This window comes from Antedon bifida, chromosome 10 (assembly GCF_963402885.1).
Source record: "Antedon bifida chromosome 10, ecAntBifi1.1, whole genome shotgun sequence".
Lineage (NCBI taxonomy): Eukaryota > Metazoa > Echinodermata > Crinoidea > Comatulida > Antedonidae > Antedon > Antedon bifida.
The window spans coordinates 9,937,994-9,950,257 of record NC_136235.1 but is presented as its reverse complement, the minus strand read 5'-3'; the positions used below and the strand labels follow the sequence as shown (position 1 = coordinate 9,950,257).

Below are 12,264 nucleotides of genomic sequence, written 5' to 3'. Positions count from 1 at the left end.
ATTCCTAACACAGTACATTACTGTAGCAGCTTTGAGCGAGTAGCCAGATTTCTAATTCTTACATGATTGTACAGTAGAACAAATCATCAATAAAATAATCCAATACTTTTACTGGATTTGAACATCAGATGAATCTCTGATGAATCTAAAGATGTTAAAAACCACATGGACAATTGTTATTTAAATATTTTCAACGTCATGACAATACAAATTACATATTTAGAATATGACATCAACTAAGAACAATATAGCCATAGAAAATGAGAAAAACTGCAACCAGCTGCCCAAGAACATTTACTCCATCAACACATTAGACACTAGGCCTATATGAAAAGGAAAAAGACATTATTAATGTCAACACAACGAGTACCAGACAACATAACTCTTTTGGGATCATTTCAGCCACCAGTTATTGCGGCCGTCAGTTATGCCAGTACATTTTTTTTTTAAATTTATTTTACATTATAAAATATGGGCCGGTTGTTGGTCGCAAATATTCAATTTCTCGATTCCAAGTGGATAGCTGTTATGTGACATCAAAATAGGACAAATTTAGGACAAATACATCTGTAAGAGATGATAGAATAATTGCATTTTTGTTTTTCTCATTTTGCAGGCAAGAAAGAGGTAGCGAAATTGTTGACATCAAATCCTGGATTCTCAATTCAAAATTGGATAATTATAAGGATGAAAGTTAAGAATGAAAAAATGATGCTGATGAGTTTTTGATTTTAAAAGGTTTGAAAATAGATATAACATAACGTATGTTAACGTTCTGATTGATATACTTGTTTTTAATAGTGTTACCATATCAATTTGTCAGGCTGTTGCACCTAAGGGCGCGTTTATACAACACGCTATTACACGCATATTCAACACGCCTACGAGAAGTGTGTTCTATAACATCGAAGAGATTCCGTGTAATGAGATTTTAATTGCAAAAAAGGCTACTTGGCTGAATCCTAACATTTTGTGGATTCCCGGTTGCTGTTATTATTATAAATAATAGTGTAATTCGATATTTGGGCTACAATAGTCTATAGATTATAGCATGGATTAATTAGTTTAAACTAATTGATACATGGTTATATACTACAAGTTGATCAATTTGGAAATGTTTGCAATATTAAAAGTGTAATTTGATATTTGGGCTACAATAGTCTATAGCATGTATTAATTAGTTTAAACTAATTGATTCCGTAAATCTTCTAATTGTAACCCTGGGTTATTATTTTTTGATTGTTTTTTAGGGTGGGTTACTATTAGAAGTGGGGGGGGGGGGGGAAGGGGGATTACTATTGGAGTAGTGGGTTATTATTACTAATCTTAAATTAGGCACCTGTAAATAGTAAGGCACCTGAAAATAGTAACCCACCCCAACTTTTCCGGTCAGCAAATCATAGAAAAATAATAAAACAGTAAGAATAAATAAATTTGTTTGAACTTTATTTTATAAACTCAAAAACACTCAGTCCTCCCGAGATCAACATGCATTATCTCCTTATTTTCAAAATATTGCTGCATAATAAACGACCAGTCTTAATGTCATTTTTTCAATAGTTTTTGTGACTCTAATAATAACCTCCCCCATGGGTTACTAGTAGTAGTAGTGGGTTATTACTATAGATTGACTTATAAGTTGGGTTACTACTAGAAGGGGGGTTACTATTAGAGTGTGGGTTACTATTAGAATTGACGGTACATGGTATAATACAAGCTGATCAATTTGGAAATGTTTACAATATTAAAGTGTAATTTATTAAGTTATTCAGTGATTAAATATTTCAAAGTATTTCAGCTAGAATGTCAATGTTTCTAATTTATTTTTCTTTACATTATGATCATTTATTTATACATAAAAATCATCACATATAAGACAAGAACAATTGTCCTGTAATTGATCCTGCTGGAGATAGATTTCATACATGTTAAAAACGTCAAATGTTTTTTAAAAAATTACCGGTATGAATATGAAAATATGAAGCACAATTAGTGTAGTATGTTCCCTAATAAAATTCTTAAATTTAATACTGTAACAGACTGAAATTAGGAACTATCCAGTGTATGTTAGATTCAATTAATAGTATTCCTAACACAGTACATTACTGTAGCAGCTTTGAGCGAGTAGCCAGATTTCTAATTCTTACATGATTGTACAGTAGAACAAATCATCAATAAAATAATCCAATACTTTTACTGGATTTGAACATCAGATGAATCTCTGATGAATCTAAAGATGTTAAAAACCACATGGACAATTGTTATTTAAATATTTTCAACGTCATGACAATACAAATTACATATTTAGAATATGACATCAACTAAGAACAATATAAAAATAGAAAATGAGAAAAACTGCAACCAGCTGCCCAAGAACATTTACTCCATCAACACATCAGACACTAGGCCTATATGAAAAGGAAAAAGACATTATTAATGTTAACACAACGAGTACCAGACAACATAACTCTTTTGGGATCATTTCAGCCACCAGTTATTGCGGCCGTCAGTTATGCCAGTACATTTTTTTTTTTAATTTATTTTACATGTGCCAATAAGTATGTGTGATTTTTATAAATAAAGTTGTTTTGTTTCCGTTTTGGTTTTATTCTGCAAATTGTGGTTTTTTAAATGTTGGAAATTAGTTTATTTATTATTAGTTACCATTACCAATATTAATAATTAATATTCATTTTATCGATAACAGGATTATGGTTTCTGTATCAAGTTATAAACTCCAAGTGCATAAGAAATGAAGAAGTACAATTAAAAAAACAAGAAATATTGTGTTTATGAGATGAGCCTTGTTGTTTGGGGTATCATGTATAATAATGATATGCAGAAATAAGAAAAGAAATATACGATTAATTATTATAATTAATCATTAAAACTAGATGTTAGATTAGTAAAATTTGTTTTGTATTAAGACACATTGATTAGTATTTATCGGCTGTTTAATAATTAATTAATATTTACTATATTCATAAAAACATTGCGCGGCTGATACTTGACTAGATACTAAACTAGTTTAATGGCCATTTAGTTCTGTGTTTATTTATGGCTATTTGGAGGCCTCCTTTTGTTTGGTGCGCATACAAAAGTGGGCCCGATCATCCGTTTAACACCCATACGCGAATCCTGGGCGAATATCTACTAGGCCTATTCTAGGCCTACCTAGCTAGGCTTAGGCTAGGGCCTAGCCTAAGAAAGATAAGCTAAATAGGCCTAGCTAGGCCCCTAGGCTAGTTATTTAATTTTGGCCCTAATTAATAGCGATATACAGTACTATATGCGGCGACTATAATAGGCTAGGCCTAACCTTTTAGCTTAGCTGACTAGGCCTATGCAACTAGTTTTTAAAATTGGTACCAACTCACCTCACGCCCAGCCAGGCGGCAAAGGCCGCATCACTTAGACCTAGGCTAGGCCTTCTAGGCCTAGAATAGAAGACACCGACAACAAATTAAAAGACATGCATCTAGGACCTAGAATTATTTATAAATTTGGTGAAACAGAATTTAACCATTTAATTATTTTGTTTTATATAAATTGTAGCCTTAAGGATTGACAGAAAATAAACTTAGATAGGGGTCAATCGGTTGATTTTACTTCCCTCTTTTTAGTGTAAAATGGCCTTAACAGTCGGAAAGCCGCGTTGGTAACGCATCACTGATTTCATTCATTGTGAGGGCGCGCTTCGTGGAAAATGTTGGAATTTTTGCTATTTTAGTACACTTAGAAAATGGTATAATTTAGATATTAAATGAAATCAATAAACGTATTTCAATAGTTGAACTACAAGCGTAAATAATGATAAAAACTGTGATCTAAATTCCACAGATTTTTTGTTTTAAGAAATATCATTATTTCATGTATAAACTTTTTTACTTTCATTTTTTTTTAAATGATGGTAAAAAATCATTAAATTTCATATTTTCTAGATAAGGTTTCAAAGCGAATTTAAAATCCTTTCAAGATAAACTATTAAGCTATCTATTAAAATAAAAATCTAATTTTAAGCTTTCTTGGGATGCAACTCCCACTAATCAAACCAAACCTACTACATTTCTGTTCTGTTTCGATCGAAAAATCGCCATTTTGAAACTTTGTTTACGTTTTACGAAGCTGGTACGAATCGTCCCGGACCGAATCGTGTCTGTGTTCAATACGGTTTTCATGCAGGTGTATTACGTCATAGGCCTAAGATTTCAATTTGCTCCCCGATTATTGTTCTATTTGGTTTCTGAGCTAGGAAAGGCTACCTACTATAATTACTTACTTGATTTCTAGCCTAGCTAGGCCTAAAAATAGTATTTTCTAGGCCTAGCTAGGCTGAGTAATTCTGATATAATACTATTACTATATTAGATAGGTAGGCCTACCCTAGTGAGTGTTAATAATAGTAGCTGGGTATTCTATAGTCTAGGCTGGTGGTAGGTCTATCCCAGCTCTGCTCATATACCAAGCAAGAAGAAGCCTGAAGAAGCCTGAAGGAGAAACTAGGCCCAGAACAAATAAAAAACTGTTAAAAAAACAATAAATGGAAAAACAAAAAAAATTTTCAATTTATATATGGGGAATGTTTTATAAAATCGGGCATGTTTGTTTCAGAGACTCAAACGTGTATTTTTATATGGTCATGTTTTTAAAAAAGATAATTATGGGCCCAGCTGAAACCAAGATATAAAAATATAAGTCCATCATTTACTTGAGTATTTTTACAGTGATTGGTTGGTACTCAGTATTTCAGTATCTGGCAGTAAATGTCACACTTGTATATAAATATTACTTTATTAGATACAACTTGCATTTCACACACCAATTTTTTGTTTACGTATACAGAATGTGAAAAAGCAGTTTTTAATACAAATATCTTTCAAACAATACTGATATAAATAGTAAATACTACTACTGTATATAAAAACTTGCTTTTATTTAAATAGCACCTTGTTCATCAAACATAACAAACTAGCTAGGCCTATATCATATTAACTTACGTGCATCTTACGGTTGTACTGATTTTATGATTGTTTTATATGTTTATATTGTATGTATCTGTGTGACTCTGGTTAATAAAGTAAATCAATCAATCAATTGCAACTTAATTTATATCTTATCATTGACTGATCTGAAACGCTTCTAAAACTTGAATGCGTATGAATGTATATGTTATATTATTATTAGCGAATAAAATGAAAAACTATCAGCTGCAGCAATGATATTGAAATCGAGAAAACCATTACAGCTTCCACCGTCCAACCTCATATTGAAGAACGAGACAGAAAATCGTCGAGTCTTGATACCAACAAAAAACCTAAAATGAAAATGAATAGCTGAAATGTAATGAATGAAACTATTTAAATAATTGTCACTATGATATGAACAAAACATTGCATCGTTATACAGTATAATTATTCAACAACCTGAAAACATTTTCAGATATAGGCCTACCATGAAAAAGCAGCAAATACAAAATTTCCTTATGTCTGTTTATTGTAATAATTATTAATATTATAAATAAATTGTACCCCTCAGTTGTCAATAATTTTACTATAAATAAATATTTAACTATAGAATAGGTAGGCCTATACCTGTTTCAGGCTGCGATTTGCTTAATTATCTTTTTAAAACTTCCCAATGCATCTTCAATATAGAGTAGGATTGTAACGATACTTTAATAATACTAAATTGTAACTAAAGTATTTAAATTATTAACAGAACATGTTACTAGGCCTAGGCCGATATAATACGACAACGATCCACCAGGTCGTGCATATACTCACCTACAACAACCACAATCAACACACCATGCACCACACACGACGGAACTAGTGCCGCGAGACGTAACAATATATGACATGAGGACCTTTTTTAAAATGTTCGCTATAGGAAGCTTAAATAGGGTTTCAAGCCAATTTTAACGTAAAACAGACTATTGATACTTACTCTATCCATATACGTCGGTTTTTTGGTAATTCACTGTATGGGATGCAAATCCCACTAATGGAAAATTTGTAAACAAACACCTGTTAGAAAACTTCAGTTTTGACGGACGCACACGAACTTTGGAAAGAAATTGTCGCTGACAACAAATCCAACAAATTATTCAGAAAATTAGGTGACCTGCGACATCTTAAACATATAAGGAACTGATCTTACCATATATGGTTAATTTTTCGCCTACTAATGTTTATTAAACAGCTATTAAATGACATATACTTTATGCTAATGTTTTCGCGCGAAACGTTGATGCTTCTGTGCCGAGAGAGGGCTTCTAAAATTTATGACGTCATGCGAAGTCGAAAATTCAGCGATAACGGTCATATTTCCCAACGCGGCTCTCCGACTGTTAAGGGTAAGAATAAATTCCCCTTAGCACAGCGATTGTGGTATGAAAACGTTAAGGGGAAAGACAAAAAGGGTTATATCTGCCAATTTACCTACAAAATAAAAAAAAAGTTTGTATCGTAATTGGAATCATTAACATATAATTATGTTGAAACGCAAAAAAGAATATATTTAGCCGATATTTTGGTTTTAAACGGTTGGAATACCATCTTTCCCACTACACCTGTACAAATCCATTTGCATAACAACGCCGACATACCACCAACGATGAGATATAAATTCTTTTCTAAACACGTAACGAAGAGAACTATAATTCCTTTTTTTCTGACATTCAATTGTTAGTCATTCGCGGCGGTCAACGCGCCACACTGTTGAATTTTGATGTTGTTAATCTTTTACATTATATTATTCTAAATTAACCTGACTCTCTAAATATCTCTCTTTCAAAATAAAAGAAAAGCATTTTATATTTATTTTTAAAAAAAAAGAAATCCGTAGAGATTCGAACCCCAGCCAGTAGAGCTGAGAGAATACAATCCAAACGATAGTTACTAGAGCACTACCCGTTATGCCACAATGTACACGAGTAATAAAAGGTGACAATAGTATAGTCTTATACGCGCTTCATATTACGTCATTCTAATCGTTACGTCATAAATTTGCATATTCATGACGTACTTTTGAGGAAACGAATCTAGTTTTAACCTTGCTATTAACCAGAGGGCCGGATAGCTCAGTTGGTAGAGCGTCGTGGAACACGATTATCGTGGGTTCAAACCCCATGCCGGTCGGTGGAAAAGAGTTAAAGCTATGCGAGCTTCTGTGTTTGGGGTTCACAGACTTAAACGTCCCCCTTTCCACCACACATTATGAGGCAATAACATCAAAGCATCTGATGTGTGGTACCCCCAAGGCTGTGAGAGAGCCTTACCGTGCTAGAGGCAAGGGAGCACACCATCATTTTTTTTGGCTTCCCGCCTCTTTCCGATCTCGTAAATTTTATGTTTGGCGCCCTCAATTTTAAGAACACCTAAGTTATGTCAGAAAATTAGGAACAAATAAATAGAAATGTGTAAAGATGCCGATGCCTAGCCTGGCTAGTGTATTCTCTCTATTTATTTAAATACATATGCATTATTGTAATAAATAATTTCACAATTTCTGTGTGAATTATTAACTTTGAACAAACGAACATTATTCCAAACCATGTACTACATTTTACTGTGTTTGATCATGAATAAATTAAATGAATTAAGTGAATAATTGATCATGAGAAATCAAAACAACTGATACAATGAATTACATGATGAACAACAGCAGCCATCCAACCAACCCATTGATTGCTACTCCTATACAAATATTGATCAGTTGGTATGCCGTGCGTTATTATGCAAATGAGTTGGTGCAGGTGTAGTGGGGAAGATGGTATTGTTATTCATTGCGGTCAACACGCCACACTGTTGAATGTTGATATTGTTGATTATTCAAATCTTGTAAGAAAAACTATTTCTCCGGGCGGGAACCTAGCAGATCCCCTCATTTAGTTTGAAAGAAATCCATCTGGAAAAGATCTACACACATGTTCTAGCTATTCCAAATCCATTATAAAAATAATACCATTTATAATGCAAATGGCGAATGTAAAAAAAAACAGACGTTAAGGCGAAATCGCAAAATTATATTTGTTGACAAATGTTATGGACATTTTAATTCACGTTCATTCCCCTGATATAGTATAGTTTAAACTACACACTGTTCTAGCTATTCCAAATCCAGTATAAATTATAATACCATTTATAATGCGATGTAGGCCTAGGCCTGAATGGCGAATGTTAAAAAAACAGACGTTAAGGCGAAACAGTAAAATTATATTTGTTGACAAATTTTATTGAAATTTTAATTCACGACTGCTTTAATCTCACTCTTCCCTGATATAGTGTAGTCAAAACTACTATCACACATGTTCTAGCTATTCTAAATCCACTAAAAAATAATAATACCATTTATAATTTGCAATGTAAATGGCGAATGTTAAAAAAACAGACGTTAAGGCGAAATAGTAAAAAGAGCTGTCCCCAATTAAACGGTTCTACTATAATATAAATGTAGGCCTACACTATAATAGCTTATGAGAAGAAAAATTTACTACACAAATGTTATAATGTAAAAGAAAAATACTAGTATCAAGTTTTTTTTTAAAAATAACTTAGGCGCACTTTTAGTAAAAAAAAATGTTGTAAATGTATAGTAGAACCATAGGCATCATATTTTGAAAAATAAAAAATGTCCAAATCATCTAAAATTCTAGTAAATTACCCAATTTTTATACTAAAGATAAATAAATACATATAGAATTATTGTACCAAATTTGAACAAAATTGAAGTTGGTTAAGTATTTTTCCACGATGGTTTTTGAATGATGTTTTTACAGTTTTATTTTATCCAAATAATACTAAATTTCTATCACTAATAAAAATCTAACTTTTCGATATACTGTGTTACAATTTTGGAATTAAATACTCTTTTATGAGTGGAACACACTTATGCTATTAAATATTACTTAACTTTTTTTCCCCGTTATTATTTGAAACCTACGCGAAATAATAAGAGAGGACGCTGTTTTACTGGTAATAGATATGGTTATTATGTGTTGTATTCTTCCGCTCGAGTATTCTTTAACCCCACAGACTACATCGCCCAGATAAATAGCGAGATCCTAAATATTTTTGTATTCTTATAATACTATAGGAAAGATGATTCCATTTTGCTAAAGGAACCTTTAGAAATACAATAGCTTTACCCAGGTAGCAAGCCCATATGGGGCCCATATATAAATTACCTGGGAAAGTTTATATGGGATATGGAATATTCAACCCATATGGGGCCCAGGTGGGAAAACACACATATAACCTGCCCACATTTTACCCACATGGGGCCCTTCTGTAAACTATGTGGGCAGATACATATGGGCTTGCCCATTTTCAACCCATATGGAATTCATAAACCAAACAGCTGGGAAAATGCATATGGGTTTGCCCACACCCAATATACATGGGGCCCATATGACATAAACCTGGGTTGTTACATATGGGTATGCCCATATACAATGTACATGGGGCCCATCTGTATAATATATGGGCAGATACATATGGGTTGCCCATTTGTGACCCATATGGGATTTGTAAGTTAAAAGCATGGGCAAATACATATGGTTTTTCCCATACAAAAAATACATGGGGCCCACATGCCATAAACATGGGCTGATACATATGGGTATGCCCATATACAATGTACGTGGGGCCCATATATACAATTTATTGGCTGGTACATATGGGTTGCCCATTTTTTACCCATATGGGTATCGTAAGCTAAAAGTATGGGCAAATACATATGGGTTTTCCCACACACACAATATGGGGCCCACATGCCATAAACATGGGCTGATACATATGGGTATGCCCATATACAACGTACATATGGGGCCCACCTATACAATAGATGGGCAGGTACATATGGGTTGCCCATTTGTGACCCATATGGTATTCATAAGCTAAAAGCATGGGCAAATACATATGGGTTTGGCAACACAAAAAATACACGGGCCCATATGCCATAAACCTGGGCTGATACATATAGGTATGCGCGGCCATATACAACGTATGGGGCCCACCTATACAATAGATGGGCAGGTATACATATGGGTTGCCCATTTGTGACCCATATGGTATTCATAAGCTAAAAGCATGGGCAAATACATATGGGTTTGCCGACACAGAAAATACACGGGGCCCATATGCCATAAACCTGGGCCCATATGCCATAAACCTGGGCTGATACATATGGGTAGGCCCATATACAACTTACATGGGGCCCATCTGTACAATATATGGGCAAATACATATGGGTTGCCCATTTGTGATCCATATGGGATTCGTAAGCGAAAAGCATGGGCAAATACATATGGGTATTTTCATTACATTTTGGTACACCCACAACATACATGGGGCTCATCTGTAAAATATATGGGCATGCAGTTGCCACATATGGGATAAGAAACGCCCTGATAAATTATTTGTTACCCACAAAACGTAAAAAACGTAAAAAGGTATAAAACGTACATGAACCTACTATATGTAAACATTTCCATAAAGACGGTGTATACAGTACTGAAAAAATTTAAGATATACATTTCAATATTGCAGACAGATATTAAAATTACTGAAGTATGGGAATGAAAAGTATTGAAGATTGGGTGGCAAGATACAGTATTAAACAATACAATACCTATCGACCAATATGAATTAAAACAAACTAAGTACAGGTACTAAAATCAATGCATTCATAATGTTTTATATAGGCATGTACTGTATAATCATTGGGAATCTTTGACATTGAAACAATCCGAGGTCAACTTTCAAAGGCAAGTACAGTATTCCCTTGCTGAGCATTAACGGTTAAGGCACATTCCAATATGATGACCATAGTAAAATGACCATTGCCATTGGCCAATGGAATATAAACTGACCTCAATGTCGAGTTCTCCCCCACATTTGAAATACCTCAAACCTGAAATCAGTTTAATACTGTACCTTTTTAATACAGTACACTATACCACATAGTATTCATTACAGCGTTCTGTCAAATGAAATTGACTCAACAGCATAATTATGTCTTCAAAAGTAAACTATAGTGCAACAAGATGTAAGGTAAGTTATTAATTTGAATACTCTATTTATTATTATATAATACGGCCGGTAATGTAACAATGTAAAGCTTTTAATTACAATATTATTTTAGGCATTAATGCATGTGTGTAGCATGTATGTTTAAGAAGCAGGCTAGGCCATGACTAGCAGATTATAAAATGTTAGAGGTCCATGTTTTGTGTATAATTATTATATAAAAATCATCTTAAGTTATATTTCTATTTAACACATTTTCAGATCATAGGCTCGTATATATGTAGCCGAGATAGCCAGTAGAATAAAATTGCAGCACTAGCTAGCAAAAATCAATTGGACCGGTATAAGAAAGAGATTTCAGAAGAAATAAAAGATGCCTGTATAATCAAACATCGGTAAGTGCGTTTAAATCACATTATATATTAGTCTTCTTTCAATTATTGGGGAACGTATTCACGTACACTTATAATACTATAATTCAAATTTCATAATTATTTCTTCTTTCAAAAGCAAGGTGGACATTGTTTTTCTAAATTATAGAAAATAATAAAACAATATTAACATATAAACATATTAACTTGTTAATAGGAGGGTAACATAAATAAATCTTGGAATAGATTTATTTTTTAAATCATTAATAAAAATATCATAATCGATCGAAATAAATCTGTCCTCAACAGTGTTTTGTTTACAAATTTAGCAATCTAAGATACGTAAATAATTGAGTTTACATTTTTGTTTCTTTTTTCAGGAACCAAAAATCAAATATTGTGGCAACAAATGACAAAGTGACAATTTTGTAGAAGGAAAAGAAGTACTGATGGGGCGCGATGGAAGGCTTGATAAGCCCGAAATAAAACCCGTAGATAAACTTTACGACGCTTGGTTTAAACGCTACAGATTCATGTTGAACATTGTCAAATTTTTCATTATTTATAGATCATTTAGTCTATTTTTTGTTGTAGAAAGAATTTAACTTTCGATAAATCAATCATCAAGTACTCACTTCAGCTATTTCCAGTAGCCTTTGTAATGCAAATTATAAATAATAAATTCATAACAGTATTTATAATTGTCCTGTATGTGTAAGTTGTATGTGCATCTGTGCATTCTTTTACATTTCGATAACCCATTGCAATGCCCATACGTTTCTGGATATGGGGCCCATGTGGGTTTTGTATGGAATGGCCTTCCTAAGATGGGACCCACATGGGTCGTGGGAGCAAAACCAGAA

General features: G+C 33.1%; 1 long non-coding RNA gene across 1 annotated transcript; it reads left to right on the top strand.

Moving 5' to 3' along the window:
* Positions 1–10,894: 10,894 nt before the first annotated feature.
* On the top strand, positions 10,895–12,023 carry LOC144854686 (uncharacterized). The gene is made up of 3 exons (XR_013614660.1): positions 10,895–11,054; positions 11,292–11,425; positions 11,782–12,023. It is a non-coding gene; the product is annotated as an uncharacterized LOC144854686 (long non-coding RNA).
* Positions 12,024–12,264: the final 241 nt, after the last annotated feature.